The sequence below is a fragment of the Herpailurus yagouaroundi genome, unplaced genomic scaffold (assembly GCF_014898765.1).
Source record: "Herpailurus yagouaroundi ecotype Mexico unplaced genomic scaffold, PumYag 197, whole genome shotgun sequence".
Taxonomy (NCBI): domain Eukaryota; kingdom Metazoa; phylum Chordata; class Mammalia; order Carnivora; family Felidae; genus Herpailurus; species Herpailurus yagouaroundi.
The window spans coordinates 8,355,441-8,377,347 of record NW_024412428.1 but is presented as its reverse complement, the minus strand read 5'-3'; the positions used below and the strand labels follow the sequence as shown (position 1 = coordinate 8,377,347).

The 21,907-nt window shown below is 48.3% G+C and overlaps 1 protein-coding gene across 1 annotated transcript in view; it reads left to right on the top strand.

Annotated features, from left to right (window-relative positions):
* Nucleotides 1-3,899: 3,899 nt before the first annotated feature.
* Nucleotides 3,900-21,907, top strand: part of SLC7A1 (solute carrier family 7 member 1) — a 72,307-nt gene continuing 54,299 nt past the window's right edge. The window contains exon 1 of the mRNA XM_040448122.1: nt 3,900-3,920. The gene's annotated coding sequence lies outside the window, so the exon portion shown is untranslated. The remainder of the gene's footprint in view (nt 3,921-21,907) is intronic.

Genomic DNA, 21,907 nt, shown 5'->3' with positions numbered 1-21,907 from the left:
GAAAGCGGAGCTCACAGCCTCATTCTCGGTGCTTGCTGGTGTGTGTCCGTGTGTGCACGCGTATGTGAGTAACAGTGTGGGTGTGTGTGCGCGTGCGTGCTGGGGTGATCCTGATCCCCCACATATTTTGTCCAAATTACCCTGACGGCTTTGAGTTTGAAAACCATAGCCAAACAGTTAGAGCCATCTCTGTTTTCCACCTTATTTCCTCTCTTCCTTGAGGTGGCAACGTGGGATCCCCTAAGTGCCTTGGGGTGGACGTGGTGGACGCTTCGGGGGGGGGCAGCAGTGGGAGGGAAGGGTGCAAACCCGCTCTTACCCGCTCTTACTGTTGCTTCATCGCGGTGTTGTAACTGTTGTCTTCCCATCTTAAGGTCAGCTTGGAAATGTTCTTTTCTTCTGTGTCTTCTTATCTGTCTACCAAGTACCATTAGCCAGAGTCTGTTACATCAAATAGGAAGGAAGGGAGAGGCCCAGGGCAGGGTAAGATGAAGAATCACAAGCAGCGCGTAGTGAGTACTCACCGTGTACTTGGCATTTTACGTCTTCACGGAATCCTCACAGCCGCCCGGTGAGGTTGATGCCACTATTTTGAGAGATGGGAAACGGAAGCCCTGAGAAGTGATGCAAGTCGCCCACAGGCACGCGCTCGGGCAGTCGGTGGCAGAGTGAGGATTGGACCCCTAGGGGCCCGGCTCAGAGTCCCGACCTTCAGTGTGCCTTAGGGCTGTGCATGGCAGCCTCTACGGGCCCCGGCCTCTCCTGGGACCGCGTTCTGGCACGCACACGCAGCAGGCAGTGCCAGGCCCGAGGTTTCAGCCGTGCACTCGCGGCCGCTCAGCCCCACACCCCCCTTGTTTCTGAGCAAGTCCCGGAGCTGCGGAGCCCGCTGTGCCACTGGACGGTGCCCTGCTTTTCCTCCACTCCCTCTGGCCTGGAACACAGCGCTTCCCCCCCCCCCCCCCCCCCCCCCCCCCCCCGTGCCCAGAGCGGAGCCCTGTGTTCGTGGCACGGCTGGAGCTCTGGTGCCCCGGACAGCTGTGCAGGGAGGTGTCCAGACGGGGAGCCGGCGTGGGTGTCGGACGTCAGGAGGGCCGCGGTCTCCCTGGGTCGCAGTTTGGCATCCTCGTCACTGGAGCAGAATGGATATGGGACTTGCCACCCAGGCCACGGGAGAGCCCTGTTTTACTCCTGCACGTCCAGCCGTCTTGGCTCGAGGAGAGCCCTCTGCAGGGAGGAGAGCCCTCTGTGGGAACCAGGGACGGCGTGTGGGACAAAGTCGGCCGCCTTCTGGAGACCCAGGTCTTGACTCTGTTGATTAGCGTGCTGAGGCTGGCTGTCCCAGGCAGGGTAGCAGCCAGGGCCATGAAGCTGGCAGGTGGAGGGAGGGAAGTGTTCCAACCCCCTCCTGCCTTTCTCCATTTCTCCTGTGCTCTCCCCACCTTGTTTGTATAACGTTTCAAACTTGAAAGTTGCAGTAGTACAAGGAAGCCCTGTGTACCCCTTTCTTAAATTAACCCATTCTTTAACTTTTTCCTTCTATTCTTCTATGTAGGTATCTATGGCTTTATCTCCATTGATCTGTCTGCACACACCTATATGCGGTTTTTTTTTCCTGAGTGATTTGAGAGTAAGCTGAAGACCTCAGGCCTTTTATTTACCCTACCCCTACATCCTTCAGTGTGTATTTCCTAAGAATAAGGATGTTTTCTTGCATGACCACAGTATGTTATCTGAATCAGGAAACTGAACATTGATACACATTTGATACACGTTGCTATCTAGTCCACGGTCCGGTCCGTATTCAACTTTCACTTGTCCAGATAATGTCCTTTATAGCCATCTCTCTCTACATATAATTAATGTGTGGATGCATAAAAATATATATGACTTTAGTGTGTATGGGAGGGGATCTTTCAAAGGAACTGTGGTCTAAATTTCTCATAAGCCTCTTTTTAGAAAATGTTTGTTTATTTTTGAGAGAGAGAGAGTGCACACAGGACAGGCCTGGGGTGGGGGGGAACAGGGGATCCTAAGCGGGCTCTTGCTGACAGCAGAGAGCCTGATGTGGGGCTCGAACTCACCAGCCATGAGATCATGACCTGAGCCAAAGTCTGACCCTTAGTCGACTGAGCCACGCAGGCACTCCAATCTCATAAGGCTCTTTAAGAAAAATTGTTTCTGAGTGTTAGAATGCTCATTGCGAAAAATTTGGAAACCAGAAAAATAGAAAACGGGAAAGCAAAAACCGTTTGTTATTCCAGCGCAGGAGCTTAGCTCCAGGCCAGGTAAGGGGCTTGCAGAAAGGTGAGTGGAAGACTTCCACTCAGGGTGACCTGGTCACTCAGACCCGCACCCCAGACACCCAGGGCAGGAGCCCATGGCGTCCTTGGGCTGTGAGGAGGAGCGGGCTCCCCGTCTGGAGCTGGGCAGAGTGGAATCTTTCCTGCTCCTGCCGACTTCTTGGGCGGTCGCCCCCCTGAGCAGCTGAACTGAACCACCTCCGGGTAGGCAAGAGTGGAGATCCTTAGCATATACCCAGAACTTGTTCAAGACTTGAAAAGAAATGTTGCAGGTCTTCTCTTGTCCGCTATGTACCCCTGACTTCCTAGACTTGGCAGAAGGGGAGGTTGGGCATGGGGCCTCGATCCAAGAAATGGCACTGGCCGCTTGGCAGATAATTTGTGGTTATTTAACATGGTTGTTAGGCTTGCCTGTTGTTGAACCTCTTGGGCCTCCACGAGTGGGCCAGTGGAGAAATCGGGCCAAATTCTTCTTCTTTTTTAGTTTTTAATTTATTTTAATTTTTTTTTTTTTTTATGTTTATTCATTTTTGAGACAGAGACAGAGCATGAACAGGGGAGGGTCAGAGAGAGAGGGAGACACAGAATCGGAAGCAGGCTCCAGGCTCTGAGCTATCAGCCCAGGGCCCGGAGCTATCAGCCTAGGGCCCGACGCGGGGCTCAAACTCACAGACCGCGAGATTGTGACCTGAGCCGAAGTCGGACGCTCAACCGACTGAGCCACCCAGGCACCCCTTTTTTAATTTATTTTAGAGAGAGTGCACGGACAGGGGAGAGGGCAGAGGCGGGGGAGAGAGAATCTTAAGCAGGCTCTGTGCTCAGTGTGGAGCCTGATGCAGGGCTTGATCTCACGACCCTGGCATCATGACCTGAGCCAAAATCAAGAGTTGGACACTGAACCCACTGAGCCACCTAGGCTCCCAGAGGTGAAATTCTACATTGTGAATTTTGCTCTTTGTTAGTAACTGTGCTGCCCTCGAGTTTCTGGGGGAAAGTTCCAAAACTTCCATGTGAAGGGTGGATCTTGCTCCCGCATTTCATTTATCCAGGCCACACCCTTAGTCATTACCAGCAGTAACTGAAAGGGGCTCACTTTTTCCTGGCCCTGAAGGGGACTTTGCTGAGTGGTTTTGTTCCAAGAAGCTGCGACGTCGGCTTCCCATCCTGTGGACCTCAGTTTCCCTGAGCTGTAAACCTACATTATGTGTGAAAAAGGGCTTCTGAAGGGCGTGATCAAAAGCCTCAAGTATTTTTCCATGTGTTTATTTTTTCTTCTCCTGCACCAGACCCTCTCCTTGAAGGAGCTGGCCTTGAGGGTGACAGGGTGGGCAGACGCCCAGATAGTAGATACCCCGCTGAGGCCACGGAACTCCTAACCTGGATGGGCCAGGACCCGGAGGGCTGCTCTTCAAAGAAGCCCTTTGAAGTGCAAACATTTCCTTTCCTGAAAAGAAGGGAAATTGAAATGAAAACGTATTGTTCTGTGCAGACAATGTTCTCTTGGATCAAAGAGGGAGTGAGGCTTATAAAGGGAGATTCACAAATTAGACCTTCATGTGGTGCAAGGTGAAGAAGGTGTCGCCGTGTTGACGTCCACTGCCCGGGGTCTGTGGGTTGGTAAGATTGTATTTGTCTCCCCTACCTAAGGTCCTAAATCTAGGTTTTACATGCTATATTTGACTGTGTCTCTTGTTTGTATTTTTGTCTTGTGGTAAGCATTTAGAAATGTCTTTTGGTAAATTATGACACCATGTAGGATGGAATATTACGTAGCCAATGAAAATGTTGTGTGTGTGTGTGTGTGTGTGTGTGTGTGTGTTTTTATGTATTTATGTATTTTGAGAGAGAGAGAGAGAGAGAGTACAGGAGAGAGGGAGAGGTAGAGAGAAAGGGAGACAGAATCCCAAGCAGGCTCTGCACTGTCAGCGCAGAGCCCGATGCAGGGCTCGAATTCATGAACCGTGAGATCATGACCTGAGCCGAAATCAAGAGTTGGATGCTTAACCGACTGAGCCGTCTACATGCCCCAAAAATGGTATTTTCTTTCTTTCTTTCTTTTTTTAATGTTTACTTCTGAGAGAGAGACAGAGAGACAGAGGGTGAGCAGGGGAGGGGCAGAGAGAGAGCAAGACAAAGAATCCGAAGCAGGCTCCAGGCTCTGAGCTATCAGCACAGTGCCCGATGTGGGGCTCGAACTCACCAACTGGGAGATCATGACCTGAGCTGAAGTCAGACGCTGAACTGACTGAGCCATCCAGGTGCTCCCAAAAATGATATTTTCAAAGAATATTTGATGTTATGGAAAAACTTTGCTGTCGAAAGCGAAAGTGAAGTCTGGATACAATTTTCTGTGTTCAGCGTTATCTTATCTGAGGTCTATGTATTTGCGCAGAAAGAAAACACTATTAAAATTGGACTTTGGTTTGTTCACTGCTCTGTATGTAGCACCTAAAGTGGTGCTCCACAAATATTTGTTAAATAAATATTTTCATAATTCGTGAAACAGTAGTGTTCTAAAGGAGGAAATGTCTTTGGGCTAAATAGTAACATTTTGGCAGGTGGAAAGAATAAGAAATATTTTAAATTTTTATTGTACTTTTGCCCTGGCATCTCTGTTTGGGGTTTATTTTGGGGTTTTTTTTTGGTACAAATATGTGCCACATTTTGTACTTTGGTACTAATCCGGCTACGAATGAGTGACTTTGACATTTCTAGTTTTGAAATAATCCTGTTGTGTTGAAATTAGAGTATCAGAATATTAAATTTTTCCTGGGTTGGCTATTAGGCACTTTCACAGATGGGGTAAAATTACAACATCTTTTTACATACTCTGTAGCTGATGCACCATCAGAGTGGCTTGTCCTGTCCTGTTGAGAATTTTTACCTGATTTGTCTAGGATGTCTCATCTTTGAGCATCAGTCCTACCAAGAGACACCTACACGATGTCCTGATTTCTAATTTATAAGTTCTTTAACGACACAGCGTCGCATTCTTACCTGCAAGGTAGGTTAGCTTTGAAAATGGCCCTGATGTCGTGATTTTTTTGCAGGGAGGATGAATGTTCCAGCTGCCCGTACCTCTCTCTGGTGATATCGTTTCGTTTTTATCAGAAGGACACAGGTACTTAGTTTTCAGAGCTGTGCTGGCTGCCTTTCCACCTGCCCTCCACACAGGGTTCTGGAAACCTGGTCTTTGGGAAGGCTTCCTTCAGGCTGTGTTTGGGATAGGGCTGGTCGTGCCCGCACAGTGGTTCTCCTGAGGGTGGAGGCTTTCAGACTCCTCTGGCTGCAATCCACAGTAAGAAATCAGTGTATCCTGTGATCAAGTACACACACAGGCACATACACGTCTATAGATTTAAATGAAAGTTTTTGTGAAATGGCACCCGTTCTTGTACCTGAGGTGCACTCCGATACTTTTTGTTCCTCTTGCATGAAAAAAAAATGCTGGTGGCAACTTGCAGTTTGCAAACACTGTTAGGCTTGGGCACGCTAGCCTGCGAACCCACCTGCCGCTCCGCCTTGATGTCCTGAATTTCAGGTTCCCTGGGCTTGGGCCTGGGCGTAATTCTCTGTCCAGACTGGTTTGGACAAAGACAGCCAGAGGGTAGAGGTTTCTTTTCGTGGTGGCGTGGGAGTTTCTAACTGAAGTGGACATTTCTTGTTTGTGACGATTCCCAAGAAGGTGAATGGGGACACAGGGCAAGACCTGTATGAATTCCTCGTGTGGTTTCCTGCTGATGCAAACTAGATGGCTCTTGCCTTCTCTGACCTCACATGCTGGTGGTTTTGAAGGTGGCCTGGTCAGGCTGTGTGTGAATTTGCAGAGATGGCTCAGAGTTTGTTAGTTTCAGCACTTTGAAAAGCCTTTTTTTTTTTTTTTGAATTTATTGTATTCATTATGAGTTGAGGAAGAACCTATCTGAACAATGAGCCTTTTAGAGTTAAGGATTTATAGGAAGAAGAGGGAGAAGAGATACTGTAATAGAAATATTAATTTTTGGACTCTTAAGTCTGATGGATTAAAATTGAACAGTGTGTTATAATATTAGCAATAGCAATTGTGCCATTAGTTTTCCTTGAAAAGTTAGAATGGGTTTTACATAAACGTAAATCTTACCTGAGAATTGTTTGAATTTCTTTTTTTTTTTGCCTAGAAAACAAATACTTTTAAGGACAAGCCTGTGTATATAATCCTTAAAACAATTGTAAATCAAGGGAATTGATTGTAGGAACAAAAGCATAGTAAAAGAACAGAACCAGAAGAAGATAAATTGCCTCCTTTCTTGAAACATTGTACAAATATCTGTCCTTGTTTCTTGTAAACTTCTTTTATTTATTATGCTTCTCTATAAAAGCATATAGAGCACTTAGTTTACAGTCTTTTAAAAACTCTTCTGCAAGATGCAGATATTACCACCACTGTTGATACTATTTGAGAAGAATCATCATGAACTTGATTTTATGATCTTAGATATGTTAATATTATGCGAATTAGGGGATAATCTATGATTTCAGTTGCTTAACACATCCCCCATAAATCTATAATCTCAAATTTGTAGCAGCTAGTTTTGCTTTAAAAAAATACTTTTGTTGGAAGACATTTCTTTCTTTCTAGAGGGCAATTTTGGATGATATTAGGCAAGACCATTCATTAATTCTTTGGGTTATCTGAATTGAACTGGGAAGAAAGTCTTCCTAGTGTCAGAGTTGGATACAATCAGAATTTTGGAAAGTTATCAGGTGTAGTTTGTGGGAGGATTCTCTCAGGTCTATGTCTGGTGAGTCAAGGCAGGGGGATTGCCATTCTGGATTTCTTGGGTGACTTCGAGTGGGGGCAGAGGCTGGGGAGGCCAGCACTTCCCCGTTGCTCCTGGCTGCCTGTTGACTGTTTTGCCTTGAGGATCTGCAAGGGAGCTCTTGCTGAATCACCCTGGAGAGCCTTTGAGCTGGTGGGAGATTTGGGGCCTCTTAAGGGCTTAGGGGTGTTGGCACCTCAGGAGGGGTCTCTTTCCAGCTAGGTATGTGGCTGTGCACAGGAAGGAAATACCATTTGCCCTGGAGAGACGACGGGAGCAAGGAGAGAGGGCTGGGAGTGATCCCTCCTCCATCCTGATGCGTTGTGGGAACAAGCAATGCAGCCCCAAATTCAAATGAGCAGTGATTCAGAAACTCTGGTTCCCTCCCCTTCTCCCTAGAATTGTTCTTGCTGCCAGACAACAGCTGCTCTTGAGCTGGCAGGACTGCGTGGTCCACTTTATTACGTGTGCGGCATGGACGTAGGCTCCTTTAAAATTCCACAGCCTGGTGGCTCACTTGGTTGAACGTCAGACATCAGCTCAGGTCATGATCTCACGGTTTGTGAGTTCGAGGCCCGCGTTGGGCTCTGTGCTGTCAGCCGAGAGCCTGAAACCTGCTTCAGATTCTGTGTCTCCCCCCCGCCCTCTCTGCCCCTCCCCTGCTCATGCTCTGTCTCTCTCTCTCTCTCTCTCTCTCTCTCTCTCTCTCTGTCAAAAATAAATAAACATTAAAAAAATTTTTAATTCCGTGGTCTGAAGCCATAGCCCTGCTAGGCCTAGACTTCACCGAAGGCCTGCACCTATAGATGTGGTTGTACACTAATAAAATAGAAATTTGAACCTGGGGTCGAGACTAAGCATGTAGTATTTTGTTTCTGGAAATGTAGTACCCAAAGCAAGAGACTTCCGCTGTCACTGCATTTTGCGATACGCTCCCTTCGTTATTACTTGTACTCCTCTGTCACTATCTAGAAAGCATGGAGTAGGTACACACATATGGATTGGGCAGATGTGATGGGGCAGGCATTAAAGACAGAGAAAAGGAATACGTTTCAGCAAGCGTGTAAGCGAAATAAAATAGAGGCTTTCATAGCCTAAAGTCAAACTTCAGGTGTCCTTTAACCACCCGGCCCAGTACGTGCACAGAGATCCTCCCCTGGGGAGTCTCCCTGAAAAGTGGGTCCGGGGTGGGCGTGTCTGACCAGCTCCTGGGATCTCTTGGACTAGCAGGCATCCGTAAAACTGCCGGAACCTGGAATGAAGCGAGGAGACCTCCAGCTCCCCGGGACAGGGCCCGGGCACATGTGGCTCCAGAACCTGGAGCGGTCCCTGGTGTGGAGCAGATGCTCAGAAGACACCTTGTCAAGAACTGAGGCGCCTGTCACAGAGCTGCATGCTTCAGTGCCCTTGGGGCGGGAGGGGTGTGGGAGCCCATTGGTGTACTCAGGTCTGACTGGCCTGGTTGTCTGTTGACAGCCGACTGCAGGTAGGAAGTGGTAATCGCCAGCAGAGGTGGGGCTCCTCACCATGGGACAAGTGGCAGCTGAGGCCCTGGCAGCAGGAGAGGGACGGCACAACATGAAAGGAGATGCAAGAACTAAATAACAGGGGCGCCTGGGTGGCTCAGTCGGTTGAGCATCCGACTTCAGCTCAGGTCATGATCTCACAGTCTGTGAGTTCAAGCCCCACGTCAGGCTCTGTGCTGACAGCTCAGAGCCTGGAGCCTGCTTTGGATTCTGTGTCCCCCTCTCTCTCTGCCCCTCCCCTGGTCATGCTCTGTCTCTCTCTGTCTCAAAAATAAATAAAAACATTAAAAAAATAATTTAAAAAAAACCCACTGTGGTTTAGGATGCTTCCGCAAGGTGGCCAGCAACCCGACCCCATTTCAGGAGGTCTGTGTGCACGACCGTCTGCAGCTCCGTGCCTCAGTTTCCCCATTTGAAAAATGGTGAAAGTGACAGTCCCCATGTTGTAGGCTGTGTTGAGGATCAAAGAGATAAAGTGAGTTTAGAACATTGCCCGGTATTCAATAAATGTGAGCTATGTATTTTATATCAGGGTTGGCCGGCCTATAAAGGGTTAAGCTGCAGTAGGCGTGGGAGGGTCCTGCCAAGTGAAACATCCAGTTCCTGAGGTTGCACATACATGTGTTGTTACTTTGCTGGTGGAGGAGGAGGTGTAAATTAACACTCAAAAGTGATTCCTCCACAAGGCTGGGGAGTGGTGCAGGTGGGCTCAGGAGAGGTTGCTACTTGTTTTCTCTTAGTCAGGAAATTCTTCATGCAAGAGATGGATGTCAGGCGCTTTCTAATTAAGGGGTGGGGGGAGACGTGCCAAGGGACGGGGCATGGCGGTGCCAGAGCTGCCGCAGGACGCGAGGTTCTGTGTCCTCTGCTCGGAAGACCTTAAACCAGGATGCCACTTGGCAAAGGAGGGCCCGTGTCTGGGCGACGCTCGGGGGTTTAAGCCCCCTTGCGGTTCTGTGTGTTTGGTTTTAGGCAGTCGTAGGAATGGATGGCTGAAGGTAAAAGGGGTGCTTGTCCGTGAATCCTATCCGCCTTCGGCCTCCCAGAGGTGCTGGCTTGGCCAAGGGGAGAGACTTGGAATAGTTGGGGGAGAACTTACCTGCTTTTGACAGTCTTTCAGTTAGAAGGTTTGTGCTTAGTACACGTATTTGCACTGGGACATTGAAAGTAGGAAAGAAAGCAAGGCAGAATGGTTTCTCCAAAAGCTCTGATATGGTCCTGTTTCTCCATGTTTCACTGTAGATGGGGTGAAAACTTCCAGAAGTCCTCCAAAATGTGTTGATACCTTTTCACAAGGATACAAAAGGGGGGGGGAGGCGTGAGGAAGAAGCAACAGGAATTAAATGGTATTAAATTCAGCGAGTGTGAGTTTTATTTTTGCTGTGTTGTCTGGTTCATTAATTCATATGCTCATTAGAAATCTTTCTATCAAATGGTATATAAAAGCATCATTTACATTTTTTTTCTCTAAATTTGGGGCTTGTAATCGCTTCTGTAAAAACTCGTGAGCCAAGACCGGACCTTGTTGGGAGGTCTGGGAACGGCGGTGGTGATGGTGCGGTCAGGGTGTGGAGGGGACTGACCGTTGCCCCGCACTCCATGCCCTCTCGTACCTTCTGCATTTTGCCTTCTGCATGAAATCCCGTGACAGCATCGTTTCTTTGCGAAAATCAGCCTTAATTTATGGCATCTCATACGGGGGTGTAGAGGGCGGTTTACACTTTCCAGTCTGTAGAAACCTGCACATTGCTTATTTGTCTCACCAGGCCTTAAGATGAGCAATGAATTACCCCGGGGGAAACTTTGCAGTTGGGCCTGTGAATAATCAATCGGCTCTGTAGCACTCATCGCCTTGGCAGAGATAGGGCTTTATAGTTCAGCAAAGCGGCCAGGTAAGGGAATTAAGACATGTTTTAAGGTATAAAAACACCTTGTAAAGGAGAAGGCTGTGTATACCATCCAGCACATGTTCTCTCCATGCCCGTCTGTGTGTTGTCTGAATACAAGGGGTAACTTGTAGAATACGGGTTTTGGTTTTTTTTTTTTTTTTAATGTTTATTCATTATTGAGAGATAGAGACTGAGCATGAACAGGGGAGGGGCAGAGAGAGGGGGAAACAGAATCCAGCCGGCTCCAGGATCCAGGCTGTCAGCACAGAGCCCGATGCAGGGCTCGAACTCACAAACTGTGAGATCATGACCTGAGCCGAAGTCGGACGCCCAGCCGACTGAGCCACCCAGGCGCCCCAGAATACGGGTTTTTTTTTCTGAATGTGCAAGGACGTCAGACGTGGTGGAGAGGAAGCACGGGCTCTAAACACGGCTTGATGAGAGGTGGTTAGCGCCTAAGGTCCTTTGTCTTTTGCTGCCCAGCCACAGGGTCCCCCTGGGGATTTATCATGTCTTCCTCTCCAAGGAAGGCCACATTTTCTGCTTTCGCATTCAGATGAGATTGGACTAGGAGACTGTCTTTGGGGTTTCCGGCCTTAGGCAGGAAGTTAGTGACGTTCCATGATTATGGAGCTACTAAAGAGCTCCATGTGGCTTGGTGTCCTTACCATAAAAGTGGGTGTGGAGTGGGAATGGTAGTAATCTGATGTAGTAGAAAACAGATGGTTTGGTGTTAGGTTGGTGCAAAGGTCTTGACTAAGAAGTGTCCCCTTGTCTGTCTTAGTCCAGAAATGATGAGCCGGGTGACTACTGCAGCCAGGGGGAACACAATGGCTCCTGTAAGAAAAAAAAAGAAGGACCTGGTAACCAGCATCCCCACGGTCCACCACACTCTCATCCCTTCCCCCTTAGGAGTCTTCCAGAAGAGCCCGTGCAGCTCAGAATTGTGCGTTCCCTAAGTGCATCTCAGGAAAGAGTGAGGAGTTTGGACCAAGTGTTTCGAGGTCCCGCACGGCACTTGTGGATGTTTACCCTTGGGCAAGGGCAAGAACTTTCCAGCAGGGGCAGCCGGCCACCGGTGTCAGGCCCTTGGCAGCAGTGTCCTCTTGTGCGGGGCGTCTCCTGCGGAGGTTCTGGAATGTCGGGATAGGTCATGAGCAGCCCAGTCCCACGCTATCTCACCAGGGAGGAAGCTTGAGAGACGTGATTTTTTCCCAGGACTCGCCAGCCATACACGTCAAAATATATACAGCCCCCATCAAAGGAAACAGAAAGCAAACTCCCCCGTTAAGCCACCCTGCCTGAGTTTAGGGTGAGCCCTTCAGCAGCAGCAGCAGACGCAGAGCCCCTCCGAGGCTCCGTGTTGTCGTCTCCACACAGTGGTCTTCTGCTGCGGAAACGGTGTTTACGGAAAACCCTTCACCGTGTTCTTGCTTCTGCTTCTCCCCCACCTCCTCTGAGAGACGTATTTCTCCTTAGTGGAATGAAGAAAAAAGTCTGAAAGAGAAGGGACAGGTTCTTGCCTGCTTCCTCGCATCACATGCAGAGAAAAGGGCACGTGTGACTCTTTTTCATGCTGCTTTTGACAGGCTGTGACAGGGAGCCAGTATGGGGGGTATCGAAGGGTCACCGCTTCTCCGGCAGTGGGTCTTCAGACTGCACGGAGCACCTGACGTCCAGGGAGAAATAGCAGTGGAGGGCGGAGGGTCCCGGACTCGTGTTTGTCTCCACTTGGGGCAGCTTTCCCTTGGTGGCTGCTTCCTGGGGCAGACCCACCTGGGGACAGCTGGCGGGACATTGGGCACCTTTCGCGGGCTTCAACTTCAAGGGGGGCCCCCCCCCCCCTTCTTCAGGGCATTCTGTCCAAAGTCCTTTAGATTTGCCTTAGTGGACGTGATCCGGCTGATGATAGAGCTTTCTGATTTAGGTATGCAGATGTGCGTGTATAAAAATAACACACCGGTGTATCAAACAGAGCACACTCCGCTGTGCCACCGGGTTCATATAAGGTTCAAAGGAGGACAAAGGATGGCAAAGAGTCAAATTTGCAAAAAAAGATTTCACTTGTACAGCTGAAGTTCAGAAGTCTTAAATATCTGCCCTCTGGACAGAAATCCGATAAGGGTTGTATTACAGAAGAGGGGAAATTTTTAGTCTTTGAGTTCCAAAGGCTTTGGCTTTGTTTGAGAATGGAGGAGAGTTTGTAGGAGGGTTTACTGGAAGATTTGGGACTGTCCAGTGTGGCAATACCAGGAAAAAGAGGTGTGACCAGAGTTTGAAGCTCCCGTAGGCCAGGGCAAGGTGAGCCTGCAGATTTATCAGCCATTTCTGGAAGTCAGAGGCTGTCCCTTGTCAGGACTTCGAAATGTCTTAGAATAAATACAAAGCAAATAGTGCTTGGGGCTCTTGGGTCCCTCAGTCGGCTAAGCGTCCAACTCTTGATCTCACCTCAGGTCTTGATCTCAGGGTCGTGAGTTTGAGCCCCACGTTGGGCTCCGTGCTGGGTGCGAAGTCTACTTAAAAAAATAAGTTAAAAAATAAATTAAAAAATTATTCTTCAGTAAGAAAATAAAAAAAAAAATAGTACTTTCTGCCGCTGGTAACAAGTGGACAGAACCAGAGGTAGTAGAGGCAGAAAAGGGCAGTGGGCTCAAGAAGAATGTCCTTCTTGATAGTTGGATGGAGCCAGGGATGCTTGGGGTTTATCACCGATCTTTTGCAAATGCTATCGTGGGACGAGCCTGCTTACAAAGCTTGCTTTGTGAGCTTCTCTGAAGACAGGACTCTTGTCCAGAGCATGCCAAGTTTGACTGAGATGTTATTTATGTTCTCGGTTCTCCAAATCTGGGCTGCCTGGCATTTTGGACAGGAGCAGGACGGACTTTGTGGTTGGGAGGCCCATCTGAGTTGTCTTTTTTTTTTTTTTTTTAATTAAATATAATTTTCTGTCAATTTGGTTTCCGTACAACACCTAGTGCTCATCCCAACAGGTGCCCTCCTCAATGCCCGTCACCCACTTTCCCCTCTCCCCCACCCCCATTAACCCTCAGTTTGTTCTCAGTATTTAAAAATAGAGTCTCTTACAGTTTGCCTCCCTCCCTCTCTGTCATTTTTTTTCCCCCTTGAGTTGTCTTACTTACATTCTGTGGTTCTTGTAAAGTGAGTTGCAGCCCCAAGATGGACACAGCCCCCTCTTGGAACCAAATTCCAGGAGATTCCTTGGCTCTCTCCTGGGTGTTCTCCACCTTACCCTCCCTTACCTGGGACCGCAGAGGGCCACGCCCATGCGGGCACCGCTGCCCTGCAGTTAGTACCTGTTCCTCACTCCTCTGGCTGCTCCGTGCCCTCCATACCCTCTCCCACCCCCAGTGGGGTACTTGCTGCTGGCTCCTGCATTTGGCTCTGACTGTGGGAGCCATTGAGAGAGGTGCCCTGCTCCGACTAACCCTGACCCAGTTGGGTGGCAGCATGGAGTTAGAGCTGGAGTGCAGCCAGCTCACTGGCCAGACCTGCGGAGAAAGCCCAGGATGCCATCAGGAGTGGTCTGCCCTGGAGGGAGGGTGGCCTCAGAGAAGAGGCACAGGCAAAGGGGAGCCTTCAGCCACATCTGACTGTCGAGTTCGCTGTACCTTTAACCAAAGGAGACTTGTTTAAAAAAAAAAAAAAAAGAAAAGAAAAAGGCTAAGTTATGTTTGGAACTTTATTCGAATTCTAGAATTGACCTGTGTTTCACTGTTGATAGTTTATAAAGTTTCATGTTGGCATTTAAATTTAGGTCATTAATTTAAAAGATCAGCCGTGGATACAAGGGCAGGGACTCTTCTGACCTAGAGCTTCCTGGATGACTTTGGGTCCCAGACAGACCTGGGTTTCGACTTTTGCTCCAGACACGGGGACCTGTACCCAGCCTCGTTCTGCTCATCCTTCAGGCAGATCCCAGCTCCCAGGGCGTCTGAGAGCCCAGGCAGTGGCTGACCCGTGCGCTCAGCTGCACACTTAGCAGTCAGGCAGTAGATGTTCATTCCCGGTGTAGATCACTCCCTATTTTTCTGTTTGCCTTCTAATGGTGGTAGAGATGGTGCATTTGTTGTCCAGGAAAACCCCAGCCCACTCCTCCAACAAGGCTCCCCAGCAAGTGAACAGGTACGGCAGCCCGTCAGTGCACGTGTGTGGCAGACGGCCCTGAGCAGCTCAGCTCCCTTCCAGCATGGACACTGTGCAGGTCCACAAAGTACAGGTTTGTCAAAGGTGGTATTGTTGGTGTGCCCTTGGGAAGTAGGGAGAGTTTGGGACCCTGGGAAACACGTCAGTTGCATTAATTCCCAGCTGTGAGAGAACTGGTCAGTCTTATCTGTCGGAGGCAGTTGGCGGTGCTTTCCACCTGCAGAATGCATAGCGTTTCCTGCCTCTGCCGGGCTCACGAGTTAATGCTCTCGTTTACGGCTGCAGTAGGCAACATTAGGCGTCAGTGATGTTTGATGAAGATGAATACCAGAAAGCGTATCTTCAGCTCTGCCTGGGGAGCTCTGGAGCCCTTGCTTGGAAGTCGCAAGGCAGTGGCAGGTGGCCAGAGCTGGCACCAGTGTCCTCCGTGTCGGGACGCAGATCTATTCCTTTGGACCAACTTTGAAAAAATTAGTACTGAGAACGTAGACTCCGTCTGGCATTTAAACCTTTCAGGTGCTGGTACGAAAAACCTTTGGTTTAATTTGTACATACACTTCCTTCGAGCCTACGTCTTCTAACTCTGTCATTAAATACCTGAAGTCTGGCGGCAGAGCTATTGAGCGTTTGTTCTATGCCAGGAGTTAGCATATCCATAAGCTAAGTACACTTTCACTTTGTCCAGGCAAGGTTTGTTTGTAAATTCTAAATTTGGGGCCTTTTAGCAGAATGGAAAGTTCCACAGTAGCAAAGCAAATAAAGTGTTCTTTTTAAAAATTCAGAATATACTGGGGATTTATCCCAAGTTAGAAGCAGTATACATACAGTACTCTTTATGAAAATATATGTCATTTTTTTTTTTTTTTAAGTTTATTGTTTTGGTAAGGCGTCCCTGGGATTCCTTCCAACACAGATCAAGGGAAATTGGTGCAGCGTTGAAAATACTTTTATGTTTAAATAAGAAAATTGTGCTGTTTTTAGATGTTTGTTTGATTAAGCGCTCCTGTAACTGAAGAAAACAGTTGCAACGGTTACACAAAGGGGCCTAGAAAAAAAATTGTGCTCTGAACCAGATTCACTTCAGTTTAGGAGGTGGTGGCCTTTCTTCTCTGCTTGATTTATGTGAATCTTAACATGTGCTCCATCAGGTGGAGTAGCAGGTGTTTTTGTTCATTTGTTTGGTGTAGGCCCAGCACAGACCCTTGTGATTCCTAGTACAGATAATCCTCAGCTGACCAATCAAAGAGCAAAGACTATTAGCTGGCCACTGTGGTGACACTGCCATGAAACGTTCAGATTTACCCTAGACTCACGTTTTTGATAAACGTAAGATTTCCAAATTTAGAACAAGCTTTTTGAGAAGTGTATGCATGCATTCATTCATTCATTCATTCATTCAGCAAACGCTGTTTGCGTGCCTGTGGGTGCTAACACTGAGTGACCCAAGTGCTTGCCCTTCTGGGGCATGATTTCTTGGGGTTCTCTGCAGATGCTGTGAAGGTGGAAGCAGTTGGCTGACAACCCCCCCTTTTTTTTTTTTAATGATGAAGCTAACTAGAGTGAATGTCATGTTCTCACCACCTGCTTTCACCTGAAAAGTAGGCTCTTATTATTATACTAAAACTGCTTTCCGTTGCCTCTTTTTTCCAGTTAGATTCTGCGATCGGTCGTCAGTGCTCACGCCGTGTTGTCTTTCTGAAATATATAATATGGTTGGTCATTCCTTTTTCCTGCAGAATCTCTCCTTTTCTGGGTCTGTTGCAGCAGGCTCCCTGCACTCACAGTATGTAAGGGGGAGACCCCCTCTCTGCTAGGACTGTGGAAGAACCTTTGCAGAGAGGTAGTCTGGAAATCAGGGCTGATGGCTAAAGGCAAGAAGGTGAAGAGCTCAGACCTGAGCCGTCAACACCAAGCTAGGCTTCCTGGAGTTAGCAAATAAAAAATACTGGACGCCCAGTTAAATTTGGGTTATACATAAGCACTGGCTACTTTTTTAGTATCACATTTTTTTTAACCACAAAAAGTATTTGTTGGCATATTTGGGACACAATTATGATACATTTGGGACATACTTATACTGAAGCATTATTCTTTGTTGGCATGAAATTCAGATTTAACTGGATGTCCTATGTTTGATCTAGTAACTCTCTGCCAAGCTGGCATGAATACCCTCCTCTGTGTTGTGGCTTCTGGCCACAAGGTGTTGGTGTGGCCGGCAGAGAGATGCATGGAGCCGCACTCCTTCCTCCTAGAGGGTCCGTAACTCTTTCTGGAATTGGTCTTTTCCTATTCACTAGTGTGATGCTCCCTCCTTGTCTCCCAGGGACAAGGCCTCTCCCTGTCAACACTCACCTCTCACAGGGAGGCCTCCATTTCGGACTTGCACACGTCCAGCTGTTTGCGGGTAGGCCTCTGGGCTCTGCTGGACACACAGGTTTGATCTGAGGTTATTTTGACTCTGTAAATGTACACATTTTCTCAGCAGTATCATCCCAGGCAAATTTTTGATGAAAATTTTTCCCTGAGTGCGCTTCAGCTCAAGTCAGTTATGTTTGTTTGGAGCGCAGATAAGCCACCTAAGTTTTGCAGTGTTCAGAAATTATTCTCATCAGGGTAAATTATTTTCCATTTCCATTTTCAGGAAAGGTTTTTCTGCACACGTCAGCCCTTACCTATAGCAGATTTCACTCCGTTTAGCTTCTGCCCCTCTTTGTTCTGTGCATCTCGTTCCATCCACGTCTGACTTTTCCTAGATCATGGTTTGCAGAGTTGAAGTTTTCACTGAGTTGGCGTCTGTGTGTCCGTGTCAGTTGTTTCTAGATGGTATCCTTGGTCTACTGTGTTGCTAATTCTCTTCCCTCATATGCCTCTAACCCCTTAGTATATTATGAACCAGAGCAGAGAGAGAGTGGCAGACTCAGACTGTCAGGGCCACCTCATCTCCCCTCACCTCGGTGCTTCCAAACCCAGACTGGGGATTTGCTGCCCACTTTTGTTTCTTGACATCGCTTCTCGAGGAATCCTCAGTCTCCCTGTCAAGCAGGCTTGCGGTTTTAGAGTTCACTCTGTCTTGCTCTCACCTCCTGCCTCTATGTTCAATGTTTCATTGCATCCCGTTGGCCCTTCCTTCCCTCCCCCCCCCCCCCACCTGCATCTTCCTTTCTAGTCCCACTCTCCTTTGGCAGTCCCCTCCATAGTGCTGGCTTTCACCTCCCCAACCCTCTGTCCTTCTGAAATCCACCTTCGTGTTCTCTCTCTACGCTTCTTCATATGTCCTTTCTTCCCTGTTAAATTACAGGCCCCCCTAGGGCAGGGACCCCGTAGCTTTCTCTGTACCGTGCCGTTCCTAACAGAGTGTTCGTGTGCTGGAACGCTCAGGAAGTGCCTCTTGGATGAAGGGTCCTACTCTGCCCTGAGGGCCGGGGGCCAGGGCTGGAGGACAGGGCTTTTTGGGGCATTAGATGAGGTGGTCCAGCTGTGGTGCCTGTTTACCTGCCTTTGGCACCTTGTTGCACACCCCACAGGTAACCTCAGCGCCGGGAGCCGGTGCCCGCCTGGCCTCTGGCCACCTGGCATCCTTCCCGGTGACGTTTCACTTTGACCTTTCCTTTGAAGAAGGGTTTTGAAGCAACATTGTACACGTAAAGGTCAACAAAGAAGAGTGGATGATGTGCCGACAGAATGTGAGTTAAAAGGCAGGAAGCAAGGCTGCTTGATACAACCAGGTTGGAGGGGATGAGCAAAAAAAAAGCGTCCCTGAAATATTCTTTAATCATTTGTCTTTAGAGACGTAAAGTGGGACATGGAAAACAAACATTTCCATTCAATGTATACACAGTTTGGCAAAACAAATAACTGGGCTTTGTGAGTGTCCAGACCTCCTGGAAGGAGGAAAGTGGCCTCTTGACTGGGCATTCTTTCCCGCCTGAGTTCAGAGTGGAAGAAGTCACAGGAGCCGCCCCTGTGGTAGAGCAGGTGGAGGAAAGCATTTTGTTTTTCTAAACGGAGGCGAAAACTTCCAGGTTTGGCCCAAGAGCCAAACCGACGAAAAGGTCTCTGGCTGGTGTGGCGTTGTCCAGGGGGAGTGACACACGGCCTGAAGCATGTGACCTGCTCACTCCTCAAGGGGCACTCACTGAGCATTTCCTGGCACCTCAATGACACAACTGAGATCTACAACGGCTACGGTCACTGCCAGCCCCCAACACACACGCTGCAGAGAACATCGGTCTTAGTGCTGCAGAAACCGGGATATTGAAGTATTTTAAAATAAAAGCGAGTGGCTAAAGACCCAGTCATTGTTAATTATGTTGTTTATATATATATAATTAATATATTTATATATAAATATTTAAAAGAATTTTTTTTAATGTTTTATTTATTTTTGAGACCGAGAGAAACAGAGCATTAACAGGGGAGGGTCAGAGAGAGTGGGAGACACAGAATCTGAAACAGGCTCCAGGCTCTGAGCTGTCAGCACAGAGCCCGACACGGGGCTCAAACTCACAGACTGTGAAATCATGACCTGAGCCGAAGTCGGATGCTCAACCGACTGAGCCACCCAGGGTGCCCCAATATATTTATATTTTTAATAGTTTTAAGCCAGTTTACATATTTCTAAGCAATAGCTCTGGAGTCTTTTAGCATCTGAATTAGAGGATAGATAGAAATAAATGAGACGTGTCAACTTATTTGTATGTTTTAACCTATATGTTTTTGTTTTTTAATTTTTAAAAAATGTTTTTATTTATTTTTGAGACAGAGAGAGACAGAGCATGAGCAGGGGAGGGGCAGAGAGAGAGGGGGACACAGAATCGGAAGCAGGCTCCAGGCTCCAAGCTGTCAGCACAGAGCCCGATGCGGGGCTCGAACTCACGGACTGTGAGATCATGACCTGAGCTGAAGTCGGATGCTTAACCGACTGAGCCACCCAGGCACCCCTTACCTATATATTTGAATAGTGCTTTGTCAATTACCAAATGCCTTCATATAATAAATGCACAGTTATTCTGAGTACTTAATCTTCACATCGCTTCACGAGTTGGCTCTTAATGAGACCTCTTATAAATCAAGGAACTCATAATAATAGCAAAGATACAGCACTTACTATGTGCCAGGTGCTCTTGTGTGCATTGTACGTTTTAATTCATTTGGGCCTCCTCAAACTCTGAAGTAGCTATTATTACTATTCTCTTCATCTTGCAGAGGGGAGGAAGGAAGCTCAGAGAAGTTACTTGCCTACCAAATTTTGAATCCAGTTTCATTGGAGATTTTCATTTCTATCTTGCCTCTGTCTTCCTTGATTTTTCACAGTAGAGAAGAGGCAGCGATGGGGTGAGGTGTAGGTGAGGTAAGTAGTATCCTTATCCCAGTTTTCAGGTGATAAGACTGAAACAGAGAAGTCAAGTGACTTGCCCAAGATCACACAGCTAGGGCCAGGCAGGCCTTCTGATTCCTCAGATCAGTGAGCAGATATAAAATCGGACATAGGAAAATTACCTTCCACTCGGTGTGACTTAAAGTCAGTAATGTAGCTTGATAGGAGTTGCCAGGCCTTCCCACCCAGGTGCACAGAGTCCTGGCATTGTCTTCCAAGCCCAGTTTGTGGGCAGAGAATGTTCCGAAGAGGGACCACTGCACACGGCAGCCATTTCATTTTATACCACAGAGACATTGTGAAGGCACCTGCCTAGGGATTCACACTCAGGTTGGAGGTACCAGATAGTTTCACCTGTTGGCTGGCCCAGGGAATGTGATTGTGTATATGAGGCTGTGAGGGAGCTTCCCTGTTAGGTCAGAAAACTTGCTGACCCTGGTCCTGGCCTTGTCTTTCTTGTAACCTGATTTGTGTAATGTGACCGGGCTGGCTGCGGATAGACTGGAGGGTGGCCTTGCTGTGTTTCCTGGTGTGCAGGGATGGTAAGGGGGGCAGGGAGGGGATTGCTGGCCAGCCAAGAGGTGGGTTTAGGTCGGGGCCTGGCTGAGTGAAGAAGGTGGGGACGACTCTCACATCAGCCACTTAGAGCTCTGGTAAGTACCACAGACTCCCTTTGAGGCTCAGTTTTCTCATTTATAACATGAGGATTGATTGTTGATCTTCTGTGTGTGTGAAACGCCGAGGACAGTGTCTGTGACATAGCAGCTGCTCAGATTTTATTAAATTAAGTTGAAGACTTTAAAGAAAAAAACCTTTTTATAGTGCAGCATGTTGTTGTAACTAATCACTAGAATCTCTCTGGGCATTTTTGAGATCACGCAAGGTCTTGGACAGCTCGGGTCCGGCTCGCTTTGGAGGAGGAGGGTGAATCCGCAGGTGGTCCGTGACTCCGTCCAGCTGTGCAGTTCTAGAACAGAGGCATTGTGCTCGGAGTAGGCCTGGATGCCCACATTCCCGAGGTGGCAGAAGCAGCTGCAGTCGCCCGGAGTTCACTGCCCGTAAGGCTGGCGTCATCAGGGCTCCTGCAGGGAGCAGATGGCCATCTCAAGCTGGGTAATTGGCGGCGAGTGTAGTAAAGCCACTGTTTACAAAGGCAAGGCCAGGGTTAGGGGTGGTCCGACGGTTTTAGTGGCCTGGGATTGTGAGGGGGCCCTGAGTGGCCCAGCACCCTAGGCTTGGAGGGGCAGGAGAGGGTTTGGTGAGCACAGCTGGCTGTGTGGGGGGGAATGTTCCATCACAGAGCCGCCCGCCTCCTGCTGGCCCCAGAGAGCTCAGGGTGCACCCAGGTGGGCTCCCGGGTGTGGTGGAGGAGGGTGGAGGGTGGCTCTGGGACAAACAGAAGAGGAAGTGATTCAGGCACTGGAGGACAGAGACCATTTAGGTCAGCTGTGCATCCTTACATTTTAGTTTGCTTTAGACAAGGCTCAGTTTACAGTTGAAGTGATCGGACAGAGGCCCATTTTGAAAGGGTTTACACTTCTGGCTTCTTTGGTAAGATTCCTTCAGTTACATAGAATCCTGAAGACCCGCATGCGGGTGCTTCTAAGTCATTCAGATGTGGTATTTTGAATAATAATCTTTCTCTTCCTCATCTTCTTCCTCCTCCTTAAAAAGAGAGGGGCGGGGGAGAGAATGACAGACTTACCAGTGAAAACCACTTTTAATTTGGGATTGATACAAAAGTGGGCCAAGTGCCATAGTTTGCCAAGTCATAGATTTGGGCCGCTGTTTTTCGAAGTGCAGCATGTATGTGCCCTGTGAGCAATTTTAGGGAGTGCACAGACATTTT